The sequence below is a fragment of the Cervus canadensis genome, chromosome 10 (genome assembly GCF_019320065.1).
Source record: "Cervus canadensis isolate Bull #8, Minnesota chromosome 10, ASM1932006v1, whole genome shotgun sequence".
Lineage (NCBI taxonomy): Eukaryota > Metazoa > Chordata > Mammalia > Artiodactyla > Cervidae > Cervus > Cervus canadensis.
Window position 1 is genome coordinate 37,847,936 of NC_057395.1, and position 15,642 is coordinate 37,863,577.

The following is a 15,642-nucleotide window of genomic DNA, read 5'->3' on the forward strand; positions in this document are numbered from 1 at the left end:
GAATTAACTATTTCAATCAACAAGAACAACTACAGGCCTACCTTTGTTTTATTGGGATCTACTTTACTGCACTTCAAAGATACTGAGTTTCGTATAAATTGAAGGTTTGTGTCAATCTTATATCTATCAGTGCTATTTACAGCATTGGTTCACTTCTTGTCTCTGTGTCATATTTTGGTTAATTCTCATAACATTTCAAACTTGTTCACTGTGATTATCTTTGTTACAGCAATCCGTGGAGAGTGATCTTTGATTTACTATTGAATTTGTTTTGAAACACCACAAACAACACCCACACAACATGGCAAGCCTAAATGATAAGTGTGTGTGTTCTGACTGCTCCCCCACGTCTCCCCTTCTCCACGGGCTGTCATCTTCCCTGAGACACGCAGTACTGAAATTAGGCCAGTTAATAACCCCACAATGGCCTTTAAGTGCTCAAGTGAAAGGTAAGAGTCACATATCTCTCACTTTAAATGAAAAGCTAGACACAGTTAAGCTTACTAGGGAAGGCAGGTTGAAAGCCAAGACAGAGAGCAAATGAGGCCTCTCACACCAGTTAGCCAATGTGAATGCAGGAAGAAAGTTCCCACAGGAAAATTAGAAGTGCTACTCCAGTGAACACATGAAGAAAGCACAACAGCATTGCTGCTGCTGTCGATAAAGTTTGAGTTTAGATGGAGAGAAGGTCATATATACCAGCCACAACATTCCCCTAAGCCAAAGCCTAGTGCACAGCCCACACTCTCTTCAATTCTATGAAGGCTGAGAGAGGTGAGGAAACTGCAGAGAAAAGTCTGAAGCCAAGAGGTTGGTTCCTGAGGCTGAAGCAAAGAAGGTGCCTCTGCAACATCAAAGTGAAGCCACAAGTGCTGATGTAGAAACTGCAGCAAGTCACCCAGGAGATCAAGCTAAAATCTTAACATTCATGAAGGTGGCTACATTAAACAACAAATTTTTCAACACAGATTGAAACAGCCTTCTATTACTTTCACAGAAAGAAGACATCAACGCCTGGCATCAAAGCTTAAAAGAACAGGCTGACTCTCTCAGGAACTAAGGCAGCTGGTGACTTGAAGTTGAAGCCAATGCTCATTTACCACCTGAAAATCCCAGGGCCCTTAAGAACTATGCTAAATCTTCTCTGCCTATAAATAGAACAACAAAGCCTGGATGACAGCACATCTGTTTACAACATGTTTTCAGCCCATTGTTAAGATGTACTGTTAAGAAAAAAGACTCTTCTCAAAGTACGAGGGCTCACAGACAATGTGCCTGGTCACCCAAGAGCTTGATGGAAACACATACAAGATTCATGTTGTTTTCATGACTGCTAACATCTATTGTGCAAGCCCATGGATCAAGGAGTCATTTCAACTTTCTGTTCTCTTTCAGAAATACACTTCATAAAGTTATAACTGCCAATAGACATGAGTCTGACTGACCTCGGTAAATTAAATACCATCTGGAAAGAATTCATTCTAGATGCCATCAAGAACATTCATGATTCATGCATGGTAAGAGGTCAAAATATCGGCATTAACAGGAGTATGGAAGAAGCGGATTCCAACCCTCACAGGTGACTCAGACTTGTCAAGATTTCAGTGGAGGAAGGAACTGTAGATGTGGTGGAAATAGCAAGACAACTAGAAGTGGAGCTGAAGATGGGGCTGAAAGGCTGCATCTCATGATAAAACCTGAATGGATGAGGAGCTGCTTCCCATGGATGAATAAAGAAAGAGGTTTCTTAAGAGCGAAGCTACTTCTGGTAAAGATGCTGTGAAGATTCTTTGAAATGACAAGGGATTTAGAATATAACAAAAATTTGATTGATAAAAGCAACAACAGGCTTGGAAATCACTGACTCCAATTTTGAAAGATGTAAAATGCTATCAACCAGCACTGCACGCTAGAGAAACATTTGTGAAAAAAGAGCCAAGCCAGCAAACTGCATTGTCTTAAAGAAATCGCCACAGCCAGCCCAGCCTTCAGCAATCACCACCACAATCTGTCAGCAGCCATCAACATAGAGGCAAGACCTTACTATTAGGATTCCTGAAGGCTCACAAAATAACATTTTTTTTTTTAGCAATAAAGTACTTTAAAATTAAGGTGGTTGTTCAGTCGCTTAGGTGTGTCTGACTCTTTGCAACTCCATGGACTGCAGCATGCCAGGCTCCCCCATCCCTACTACCTTCTGGAGTTTATGCAAATTCATGTCCACTAAAGTCAGTGATGCTCTCTAACCATCTCATCCTTTGCTGTCCCCTTCTCCTTCTCCCTTCAATCTTTCCCAGCATCAGGGTCTTTTCCAATGAGTCAGGTCTCTCCATTAGGTGGCCAAAGTACTGGAGCTTAAATTAAGGTATGTACATTTTTTTAGACATAATCCTATTACTTAACAGACTATAGTATACTAAACCTTTGCATGCACTGGGAAATAAAAAAGCTTGCATCTTACTTTATTGCAATATTCACTTGACTGAAATGGTCTTGAACCAAAATGGCAATCTCCCCAAGGTATGCCTCCAAATGGGTAAGAAAGGTGGATTAGGACAGAAGATAACCTAAAGTTTCACTTACTCAATTGTAATGGTCAGCAGATCTAGGAATTCAAAAGTGGAGCAAGAAGTCCATTCCATTAGAAAGGTGAAAGGTAGGGGACTCACATATAGTAACGTAAAAAACAAGCATTATGAGCTCTGAATGAGTAACAGCAAGGCAAGAGGAAAGGGAATAACCAAGATTTAATCTTGACTAGAACACAGCTTATTGGGGAAGCTAGAAGCAGACTCAGAGAGAGACCCAATAAAGCTAATGATGTAACAAAAGATATGTACCTAGGAAAATGTATGGGGTACAAGAGAAGAAAATTTCCCAACAAGACAAGACTGCTGCTTAAGATGTCTAGTGGTTTCTTCATCTACTTGTTTAAATGTACCTTGCTGGACAGCATGTATTTATGTAAAACATCCTAAACTTTAAAAAAAATACAGTAGTCAATAAATTCTTCAATAAACATTTTAAGACTGAACACAATCGAAAGAAGCAATCAGTGAAGGATAAGCTCTGTGTACAGGGACATTAACATGCCAGCCTGAGATCGCTATTAGAAAAGTCTGCTTGCACAGTTGGTCCTCAGCTAGCACAATGACTCTTCAGGAGGGTTCCTGCAACAGTAACTGTTAAGAGTGGTTCACTGTGCCTAAGCCTTTCCGCCGACCACATGGTTTATGCTGAATACCTGTTTTCCTACTGGGAATCCAGACTTTTGGTTCAAATCAGGCAGAGATGCCTACATAAGAATCCAAATCCAATAAAAACCTTGGGTTCCAAATCTCTAATAAGCTTCCGCAGTCCACAACATTTCACCAGTGTTGTCACAATCCACTGCTGGAGGAATGAAGGGTGTGCTGTCTTTCTCTGCTGGGCCAAGGCTCTCAGAAGCCTGCACCTGGTGTCCTCTAGACTTTGCACCACATGCCTTTTCCCTTTGCTGATGTCACTTTGTGTTCTTTCGCCGTTATTAACACAAGGCCATGGTAATGAATGTTAGGTCCTATGACTCCTCTTAAGACAATCACCAAGCCTGGGGGGTGGTCTGGGGACCCCAACACATTCAGTTACAAAGAAAAAAACTCCAAATTAAGACTTTTTTTTTTTTCATTTATTTTTATTAGTTGGAGGCTAATTACTTTACAATATTGTAGTGGTTTTTGCCATACATTGACATGAACCAGCTATGGATTTACATGTGTTCCCCATCCCGATCCCCCCTCCCACCTCCTTCCCCATCCCATGCCTCTGGGTCTTCCCCGTGCACCAGCCCTGAGCACTTGTTTCATGCATCCAACCTGGGCTGGTGATCTGTTTCACCCTTGATAGTATACTTGTTTCAATGCTATTCTCTCAGAACATCCCACCCTCGCCTTTGCCCACAGAGTCCCAAAGTCTGTTCTGTACATCTCTTTTTCTGTTTTGCATATAGGGTTATCGTTACCATCTTTTTAAATTCCATATATATGCGTTAGTATACTGTATTGGTCTCTATCATTCTGGCTTACTTCACTTTGTATAATGGGCTCCAGTTTCATCCATCTCATTAGAACTGATTCAAATGAATTCTTTTTAATGGCTGAGTAACATTCCATTGTGTCTATATACCACAGCTTTCTTATCCATTCGTCTGCTGATGGGCATCTAGGTTGCTTCCATGTCCTGGCTATTATAAACAGTGCTGCGATGAACACTGGGGTGCATGTGTCTCTTTATCTGGTTTCCTCGGTGTGTATGCCCAGCAGTGGGGTTGCTGGGTCATATGGTAGTTCTATTTCCAGTTTTTTAAGGAATCTCCACATTGTTCTCCATAGTGGCTGTACTAGTTTGCATTCCCACCAACAGCGTAAGAGGGTTCCCTTTTCTCCACACCCTCTCCAGCATTTATTGCTTGTAGACTTTTGGATAGCAGCCATCCTGACTGGCGTGTAATGGTACCTCATTGTGGTTTTGATTTACATTTCTCTGATAATGAGTGATGTTGAACATCTTTTCATGTCTTTGTTAGCCATCTGTATGTCTTCTTTGGAGAAATGTCTGTTTAGTTCTTTGGCCCATTTTTTGATTGGGTCATTTATTTTTCTGGAATTGAGCCGCAGGAGTTGCTTGTATATTTTTGAGATTAATCCTTTGTCTGTTGCTTCGTTTGCTATTATTTTCTCCCATTCTGAAGGCTGTCTTTTCACCTTGCTTATAGTTTCCTTTGTTGTGCAAAAGCTTTTAAGTTTAATTAGGTCCCATTTGTTTATTTTTGCTTTTATTTCCAGTATTCTGGGAGGTGGGTCATGGCGGATCCTGCTGTGATTTATGTCGGAGAGTGTTTTGCCTATGTTCTCCTCTAGGAGTTTTACAGTTTCTGGTCTTACATTTAGAAAAAATATGGAACGCCTCACAAATTTGCGTGTCATCCTTGCGCAGGGGCCATGCTAATCTTCTCTGTATCGTTCCAATTTTAGTATATGTGCTGCCAAAGCAAGCACCAATTTAAGACTTTTAAAAAGAAAATCTACACCAAAGAAGAAGACCCACATCAAAATTTGTACTTTTCAGGTGTAACTTAAAAACTATTTTTAAAACTCAGCTTTACAGTTGCATGCAAGTAAAAAAATAACTAGTAATATGGCCTACAGAACACCATATTTATACCCCATGAGTTGAGAATCCCATGGAAATTTCCATAAATATGTTGCAACAATGAAGAAAAGAATGGCCAGTCTCACCAACTGAAATGATTCCCAGAGTAGTTCTGTAAGAAGTCTGGGTTAGATCCCCTGACATTTATTTGCATACATTCTTGAGCAAAATGTGAATCTATGAAAACAATAGTGCCACACTAAAGATGTGGTAAAAGACATGATAGGAAGAGTCCTCTATAAGCCTAAGATGTATCAGAAATGAGATCTACTGATCTCTCGAGTTTAAAACACAAGAATTCACTTTAGTGTTATTCTTCATATCAATGAAAATTTTTTAAAAAAAGTGATAATTAGTACTGAAGCGCTTAACCTCTGAACAAATGACATGTAAGATAGCTTTTAGGTCCGTTGTTAAGTGTTTTCAGAGGGCACAACATAACAATTAAAAACCATAAGCATCAAGACACACTAGTCTAAGACTTTAATAGACTCAAGAGAAAAAACTCAATCAGCTGTTAAGAGGAAAGCTATTTTCAGAAACAGGAGCTTTTTGATAGGGACTAGATTCCACATTCTATGAGACAGACTCATCTAGAAGACTTAGCAAAACTACCAACTCTAACTTAAAGAAAGAAGTGAGGAGGAATTTCCTGGCAGTTCAGTGGTTAGGACTCTGCACTTTCACTGCTGAAGGCATGGTTCCAACCCTTGGTTGGGGAACTAAGATCCCATAAGCAGAGAGGTGTGGCTCCCCAAAAAAGTGAGGACCAAGATTAAGACACAGATATTTTATTGAAAGACTAAGAATAAACTGATATTCTTAAATAGAACCCAAAATAAGTAAAAGAGGTTGTACAGGAAGCATGATAAAGCAGGCAACAGGCTCTCTAGATTAGGGTCAGAAGGATGCACTTAAGAACTCAAGACAGGGAAGATTTGCCTCTGAATAATATGACTATAATTGGCTGGGCTTCCCTGGTGGCTCAGATGGTAAAAGCAACTGTCTGCAATGCTGGAGACCCGGGTTCGATCCCTGGGTCAGGAAGATCCCCTGGAGAAGGAAATGGCAACCCACTCCAGTACTCTTGCATGGAAAATCCCACGGACAGAGGAGGCTGGTAGGCTACAGTCCGTGGGGTCGCAAAGAGTCAGACACGACTGAGCAACTTGACTTTGACTTTATAATTGGCTGAACCAAAGGTAACTATTACAAAAGCTACAGTTTATATTATCTTCCAAAGTATTTGGGGGTGGGGAGGGTGAGGGTGAGCATCCCACTGAGACTTAATTTCTCCATGTAGTTCTTTCCAAACTGAAGTATCAAGCAGGCAGAAAAGCAAGGTCAGAGCAATGATTATGGTTATGCTTTTCCACAGCCATACCTATGGAGGGCTACAAACAGTATTTCTTTGAAAACTCCTACTTCATCTCCCATTAATTTTTATATTCCCATTATACTCCCATTAATTTTTATATCCCACTCCATGGTGGATTTGTATGTTTCAGGATAAGAAAAGTGTTTTTTATTTTGGTAATAGCAGTATAGTGTATAGTCTAAAGCTGAGAGAAAGAATAAATGAACTGTGGATGGTAAATATCCAAAGAAAAATACAGCCACACATAAAACTTGAACTCAGATTTTCAGTGCTAAATTCAGAGACATATATATACATATGCTGGTGAGAGACTGTCTCCTAGATGCTGCCTGGCTCAACAAAGTAATGGAAGCAAAAGCTGTTTACATGTCTGATGACCTTTATGCTTTCTTTACATTACCAAGAAAAAGGCTCTCCACTTCAAAGAAATTATCTCCTTGAGAAAAGCAGAATTTGTGACTAAGTGGGATGAAACTGTTTTAAGTAATACGAATTTAAACCAACCTTAAGAAATTAAACGTCTGACGAAGCAAGTATTCAAGACTTTCAGACCACAGGTGCAGCCAGCCATTTAAGTATTATCTACAGTTACTTTTGTTCTCTTAATTGTGGCAATGACTGTGTGGACTGTGGGACTAGAATTTTTACTATCCAGCCCTTAAAGAAAAAGTTTGCCAACTCCTGCACCAGGCAAATGATAGACAGTTCATGTTAATGGTGCAAAATGCTGCCCTCCTCCCTGATAGAATCTTCACTATTTAAAAAGGCAGAATAACCCCTCCTACTTGTCAACCTCTAAACTTCAGAAGCTAGATCTTAAGAGTGAGAAGGCTATAACCCACAGTCTGAGAAAGATGAAGTCCTAAGAGAGTACCATGGGAAATGGGACAAAAAATGTAGCGAAACTCACCTGACTCAGCAAGAAATGGGCATTAAGCAATTAGACTGCCCTCCCATTTAGAAAAGGGAACTTGGATATTATTAAATGGAAAGTGGGAAGTACATACAATTCTATATAAACAAACAAGGCTAGGAAATGCAACTAGCTCTTCTGAAGATGAAATAAGTTCCCAATCTATTCAGGGGCAAAATATGGCATTGTGTCCTTATTCAGAACATGATAACCACTAGAATTCCCTACGACATCCTCAGACTTAGAAATTAAGTCTTAATGCTTTCTCCAAGAAACTGGGAAGAATATGTAAGGTACACTTATAACAAATGAAGATCTCAAGTACATCCACCACCCCAGACTGGTATCCAAACTAATATAAGCAGATAATGTGCATGACTGAATAAGGTTCAGCAGTGGACCTCAAATATCAATCTAGTAAACAATGTACAAAGGTAATTTCACAGAGATTGTGATTCACACTCTATAAGATGGGATCTCAAGATCTGGATTTTTTACAGGCACTTTCCCTGTCAAGATGGTTTTGGTGGTCAGGATCCAGACCAGGGCTTCCCAGGTGGCACTAGTGGTAAAGAACCCGCCTGCCAATGCCGGAGACATAAGAGATGCGGGTTTGATCCCTGGGTTGTGAAGATCCCCTGGAGGAGAAGAATGGCAACCCACTCCAGTATTCCTGCCTCAGAAATACCATGGACAGAGCAGCCCAGCGGGCTACAGTCCATGGGGTCACAGAACAGTCAGGCACAGTGAGCACGCACACATATATTAATAAGTATCCAGACCACACTTTATTCCAAGTGTCCTCCTCTCATCAATTAGAATCAGAGACCACAGATTTAAACATAAGGGGATTTCAGACTTCCCTAGTGGACCAGGTCTCCAATGAAGAAAACGAGGGTTCCATCCCTCATCAGGCACTAAGTCCCTGCACTGCAACTCCTGAGTCCACACATCACAACTAGAAAGCCCACATGCTACAACAAAAATCTCGTGTGCCACAACTTAGATCCAATGCAGCCATAAATATTTTGAGAGAGAGACTTACGCTTAAAGGTCAGGGGGAGTTCACCAAAAAAGTCATCTACCTATAACGGGCATTTCTGCATAACAATCAATGTTTTCCTGAAACACCTTGAATTCTGCAAAACTGCACACTAAAAGTAGAAGTTTTATTGGGAAAATAGGGTAGGGGCAAATCACTCAAAACTACACTTTATCATAACTGGAGCATAACAAAAACTTGAACACTGACAAGCAGCTCACTATGTTTGCAGATTGCTTCAAGGGATACTAAATTACTGGGGTTGAGAACATGGAAATGAAATACTGGGTAACAAGGCTACCATCAAAAAAAATGGACAGAAAAGTACAAATTGCCACAGAGAGGAAGCCACACAAAGCGAGGAAAGCAGACCTGAATTTTCTTTAAGGGTCTTGCCTGTACAGCTAGATAAGGGCTTTCCTTTTCTATTTGAAAGTTATATCCTACTCCTGCTATTCTAATTTCCATTTCCTAGAAAAAAAATTTTCATGTATGAATCAACACAACTTCATTATATTGATGCCATCCTCCAATTTACCGACTGCATATGAGCTTCCGGGTGATGAAAAGCAAAAGTTGTAGCTAACTGGACTGAACTACTCTGTACAGAACATTTTTCAAAGAACCGTTTCATATCTGGAAAAAAATCAGCTTCTAATTAGCTGAGCCTATAACCTGATTCTGTTTTATTCAACCTGCTGAATTCTCTAGAAATGTAACTGTTGCACACATTGTACTGTATTGAGTTTTGTCTTGGAACTTTTACCAAAATGTTCAACTCTTACAAAAATCTCATTACCAATAATAATGCCATATAATGCACCTGCTGGTATCAAGAGACATGAGTTAGGATTAAACTTGTAGAGATAAATGAAAGATACAGCTCTCACTGATTAATAAAGCTCTCACTTTCATTAATATAGACTATTTAAAAAAGAGTACTGCTATCCTGTATGTTTATAACAAATGAATATGCTAAGTATTTTCAGCGCATTGATACCAACTACTCTGTGCAAATTACATTTAACATCATTTCCTTTGAAGTTGCCCTTTTATTCCCTACTCTTAACATGTGCAGGTGGTATGCATTATTCACACTTGTCTACAGGCTAGAAATGGGGAGTTTACAGAACACTTGAGAAGGTGCACATGCAACAAGGAAAACTGAGTTGTATCCCTTCCTGCCATCATACAAAATAAACCACAGAAATTAATTTACGAGCAAAAACTATAAAACTCTTCATGGCATAATCACTGCCAAAAATATGAGCAAAAAAGAAAAAACAGATAAATTAGACTTGGTCAAAATAAAAAACTTCATGCTTCAAGGTACACCATCAAGAAACGAGAAGACAATCCACAGAATGGGAGAACATATCTGCAAATCATATGCAAAGGACTTTTACTTGGTTCTGCTAGTAGAAACTCTCTGGCCAAAAGGTACATGAAAAGATGCTCAACATTAACCACTGAGGAAATACAAATTAAACCTGCAATGATATATAACTTCACATCCATCAGGAGGGCTACAGTCAGAGAAACAGACTTAACAAGTGTTGGTGAGAATGTAGAGAAATGGCACTCTCCCACACATTGCTGCTACAGTAGTAAACACTCAACTGCTTTGGAAAACAGGCTAGCAGTTCTTAAAAAGGTTATATATAGTTATCATATAACCGAGTAATAACACCTCTAGGTATGTGTCCAAAAAAAATGAAAGCATGGGTCCCAAATGTTTACTGCACACTACTTGGAACTGCCAAGACACAGAAACACACCAAATGCCCTGCAAATGAATAACAAATGAATAAAACATTCTTTGTCTATACTATGGAATATTATTCAACAAAAAGGAACAAGTATTGCTACATGTTAAAATACGATGAACCTTGAAAATATTATGCTAAGTGAACAAGCCAGTCACAAGACTATACATTGTAGGATCTCACTTACATAAAACATCCCCATGGGCCAATTCCTTTCTATAGAGACAGAAAGGAGAGGAACGATTGCTGACATGTGGTAGCACAGGGGAGCGGGGCTGCAGGTGCAGCCACAGTTTCTTTCTGAATGATAAAAATGTTCTAAAATTGGTTGTGGTGATGGCTGCACAGCTGGAAATGGAGGAACTGTATGGCAGGTGAATTACACATCAAAAAAAGGATACAAAAGTTTACCATATCTTATATTTGATTTTTACTTGTCTAGCTTAGAAGTCTGCCATCATTTCTCAAATCCTACTCCATGAAATGCTTTGAATAAACAATCTTGTGTGGTCAGGTGAATCTGGAAAAAGTTGCACATGATACTGTCTTACAGAAAACTTAAATGAACTTTAAAAGCACTGAGAATTGTTGGTGAATAAACTTTAACCTGGTGCAGGGGGAGGAATTAAGTACAGATATTTGATACAATATGAACCGAACCTCAAAATCACCATGCTAAGTGAAAGAAGCCAGTCACAAAGACCACATGCAATCCATTTATATGGAATGTCCACAACAGGACAATCTATTAAGACAGCAGATCAGCAGTCTGGAGTGGGCAGGGAGAAAAATGGGAATGATGCTAATAGGTATGGAAATTTTTTCCCCCCTAGGGGATGGGTGGTAACTGCGTGGAATGTGAGTTATATCTTAATGTTTTTTAAAATAACTAAAAAATTCTTGCAGGGTGGGGAGGTTGGGTCTAACTAAGTTGAGAATCATTCATTTAGTGAAGAATACTCAGTCAGGCCTCATTTAGGCAATCTGGACTTTAATCAAGATTTTGCCTCAATACTTCACTAAATAAAAATGAGGAGGTCATTCAACTTCTGTAGTAACCGCTACTTGTCAAATAAGGCAATGGTGTGCAAGACTACAAAAAATGACAACTAAATAGGAAATGCCATATTATGAATACTAGTTAACTTCTTTTGACCTCTGCCATCTCACTTTTTACTAGGGGACTGATTTAGACATTGGAGTAAGATTTTTATCCTCTCTGTTAGCTCTTGGTGAGGGCTGTATTAACAAACTAACAACAAAAAATCCAGGGCCTTCAACCTGCCTATGCCTTCAAGATTCAGTGCCTCATACTTCTATTCCTAAAAAAAATTATCAACACAGAACTCTCAACTCTTCAGCAATCTCAGGCACTGGCCTTAATACCACGCAGAGTAAACAGGTAGTGAGCACTACAGGCCATGTTGACTGAATCCTGGATAAAAGCTCCTCTTCTTCTTGACTCCAGTAGAAATTCACTGGGTTCACCATAATAGCTAACTGCCCTCCCACTTTCATTCTTATCTCCAGTTCAAAACACTCACCACAGAATACACAAGATAATCTTTTCAACATGTATCTCAGATCACGACATGTGTTTTTGAATTTCAGTGAGTACAGAGGGAAGCCATTCAAACTCCTCATTGCTCACTACACTTTAACTACACTGGCCTCTTTCATTTCTCTGAATATAGGCCCAGTTCTTTCCTACCCTAAACCCTTCATACACTCTACCTGCTCACCACTATCTCCCACTGCTGTCTGTGTACTTCCTGATCATCCTTCAGTTTCAGCTTAAATGCCAAGTTGTTAGAAAAGCCCTCCCTGATCCCTCAATCTAAAAATAAGTCCTCACTGAGAATGGAAACACGTATATGTATGGCTGAGTCCCTTCCCTATTTACCTGAAACTATCACAACATTGTTAATTGGCTATATCTCAATACAAAATAAAAAGTTAAAAAAATTTTTTAAAGCCCCCATCACAGCACATCTGTCCTTCATAGCTATTTTTATGCAGTGTAATTAGACGACATCTCACATTGCTCCCTATGCTTTCTTATTTTTAAGTTAGCTGACTGGCTCGTCTAAGACAGAATGCATTCCTTTGAAAGAAAAATATAGGTTAGTACGAAAAATAACAAGCATTTTTAGTTAAATTTATAAAATTATCATGAGACTCTAAAAGGATGAGTAGGAGACAATGCAGTTGAAAAACTTAAAATATCCTTCTCCCAAAGCTGATGCCTTTAGAGAGACAGTACAACAAACAAGGAGAAAGAGAGGCAGGTGCTGGCACGCCTTTAGGTCTCCAAGTTATTTTCCCCTCCTGACTCTAATCAACTGGACAAGAAGTGGCAGAGTTCAACCTTGGAAGCCTCGTGGCACCCCCTCAATCTATGAACAGATGAACAAAGGAATCTTCAAGTAAGTGCCATGTCCTCTATGAAACGGAGAATAAAATTCTGTCAAAGCAAACAATATGAACAAACGGCATAAAAGGATGTGAGCACAGAATGAAAGGGTTCAGAGGGCAATGAGCAGAACTAGTTTGACAGGAACATGTGGTTCCCAAATGAGATAGAAAGTATAGTAAGCTAAATTAAGCTAAAGACATCAAGGACCCTGGAAATCAAACAAAGAGGGTGTGTGCAGAGATCTTCATCTTTGCTTTTGGGGGTTTTTTGGTGGTGCTTTTGAATAGTACTGGGTGCATCATGAAAAAGCATATTAAAAGTATATCTCTAAGGAAAATATAAAAGGCTAAAGAATAAGATTAAGAGGATTCTTTCTAGAGAAATGGTTATCTAGTATTTTTCTCCCAACTTCAAGCCACAAAATTTCTTCCTTACATGGCTGCCTGCTCATCCTTCAGATGTCAATTCATGTTACTCCCTTAAAAAGGCCTCTCCCTGACCACCTCCTACACCTGCCTCCCTTCCTCCCTGCCATTATCATTTACTTTCTTTATAGCACAAATCACAGCATGAAGTTACCCTCCTTGTCTACTTTATATTATGTCTCTTCCACCAAGAGAGAAACTTCCTGTGCGTAGGAACCTTGCTGCCATGCCATGCTACAATCCCTGATGTAACTACAACAATGCTTGAGTTTCTCAATAGACACATGAATGGAAACCCAATACCTCAAACAGGAGTGCCTCTTGCTATAATGATGGTAGTGGGGGATTAAGAGTAAATAGCTCAGTCACATTCTTGGAACCTCTAGGCTCTATACAGTGTCATTTAAAAAGAAATGACATAGATTATCCCTAGTTTAGCTCTGGAAAAGGCTGGATAGTAGTTAACAAGTTCTATGTATCATAAGCAGGTATACAAAGTCCACCTGTTAAATATGACATAGCAAATAGGTTTGAAGACACTCATGACCTGAAACAATCACTGAAAATGTCTGACATCCTCCATTCTATTACCTAGGAAAAGTGCTTTCCCCAAACCTATAAGTTATATGAAAGAAAAAAGGCAGCATATTCCAGCAGTTACCTCAAGGAAAACACTATTGATGAGAAGTTTTAAAACTGCTCTACTGTGTCTCTTAAAAGACGCTTACTCTTTGGAAGGAAAGTTATGACCAACCTTGACAGCATATTGAAAAGCAGACATTACTTTGCCAAAAAAGGTCTGTCTAGTCAAGGCTATGGTTTTTCCAGGGGTCATGCATGGATGTGAGAGTTGGACTGTGAAGAAAGCTGAGCGCCAAAAAATTGATGGTTTTGAACTGTGGTGTTGGAGAAGACTCTTGAGAGTCCCTTGGACTGCAAGGAAATCAAACCAGTCCATCCTAAAGGAAATCAGTCCTAGGTGTTCATTGGAAGGACTGATGCTGAAGCTGAAACTCCAATACTTGAGGCCACCTGATGCAAAGAGCTGACTCATTTGAAAAGACCTTGATGCTGGGTAAGACTGAGGGCAAGAGGAGAAGGGGACAACAGAGGATGAGACGGTTGGATGGCATCACTGACTCAATGGACACGGGTTTGGGTGAACTCCGGGAGTTGGTGTTGGTCAGGGAGGCCTGGCATGCTGTGGTTCATGGGGTCACAAAGAGTCGGATACGACTGAGCGACTGAACTCAACTATGTCTCTTAATACAGACATTTACACACAAACAGCATTTACTCTAAAAACCCCACCTGTTTTTGCTGTGTACTCATCCTGCTTTGTATTTAGACAGGTCTACAGTTTAGGGTGGGGTACTGGTGATCTAAGATTGAACACCTTGTACCTAGGTCTTCTCCAACTGGGACATGGTTGTATATTAAAGGGAAAAGTAAACACTGCTGTATCACCTAAACCAGTTTTACAAACATTTAAATGGTGCATGCAAAATACTATGAGGTATCTTAAAAATAGAGACAGAAGCTCAGAATGATTAGGGATAAGATAAGCTGCAACAGATAATGTTGCTGATAATGTTTAACCTGCATACCAATTTTACCACAACATGCTTTCTACAGAGATTATTACTATGTTATCTCTTCACTCTCCCTTGAGTTCCCCTCTCTGTTCCTCACTACCCATCCTGTCCAATCACAGCTCTAGCCAGACTCAGATACTACAGTTTTACTGAGGAACTGTTTCAAACTTTCAAGGAAAAAGTACATTATCTGTTCCAGAATCAGATTCAATCATTAAAGTAACCAACCAGAAAACCCTGGCAAAAGTAACAAGAATCAAAGAAAAATAGCAGAAGAGGATTCACATCTATATACACACCTCAGTCCAGGAATGCACAACAGCTTAATATTAAAAGTCCTGCATGAATATGCATCTTAAATTTTAATTTTTTTAAATATTCTGTCAACAGATGAGAACATTTGATAAACTTCAAAGACTTCTAAAAAAGTGTTAACAACTGTAGCAAATAGATGGAAAAGCTTCAAATAAGGAACAGTCTTTACATAATGATTATCCCATCACCAAGCAATACCCTTTTAACACCCCCACGAACCGTTATTTCCGAATGAGTCTTTTACTATTTTTTAATTGCAATAGCTATTGATTTTCTAAAATCAAGAACAGATTTTAATATAATCAGAAGCTACAGAAAAGCATTAAAAAGGATAACTGTATCCTCCTAGGTTTCTTCTCACATGGAGATCTAATACTCATAATCACCCTACTTTACACGTGGATTTTTCTACTTAATGTCCAAGAACGTCTTCACTAAAAGTGGCTCTACATCATTTTTAACAGCAACATTATATTCCACATTGCACTGCATAATATAAGTAATCCTAAGAACACTTATTTTCTCTATTTACCATCTAGGTGTTGGAATTCCCATCCATGCTAAAATGGAATGAGTGGTATGTATAAAGAACCAAGTAAAAC

General features: G+C 39.3%; 1 protein-coding gene and 1 non-coding gene across 10 annotated transcripts in view; both read right to left on the reverse strand.

The window, feature by feature from the left end:
* Positions 1-15,642, reverse strand: part of WAC (WW domain containing adaptor with coiled-coil) — a 79,347-nt gene that overhangs the window by 35,658 nt on the left and 28,047 nt on the right. The window lies entirely within an intron of this gene.
* LOC122449101 lies at positions 4,930-5,036 on the reverse strand. Its single transcript, XR_006271904.1, has one exon. It is a non-coding gene; the product is annotated as a U6 spliceosomal RNA (small nuclear RNA).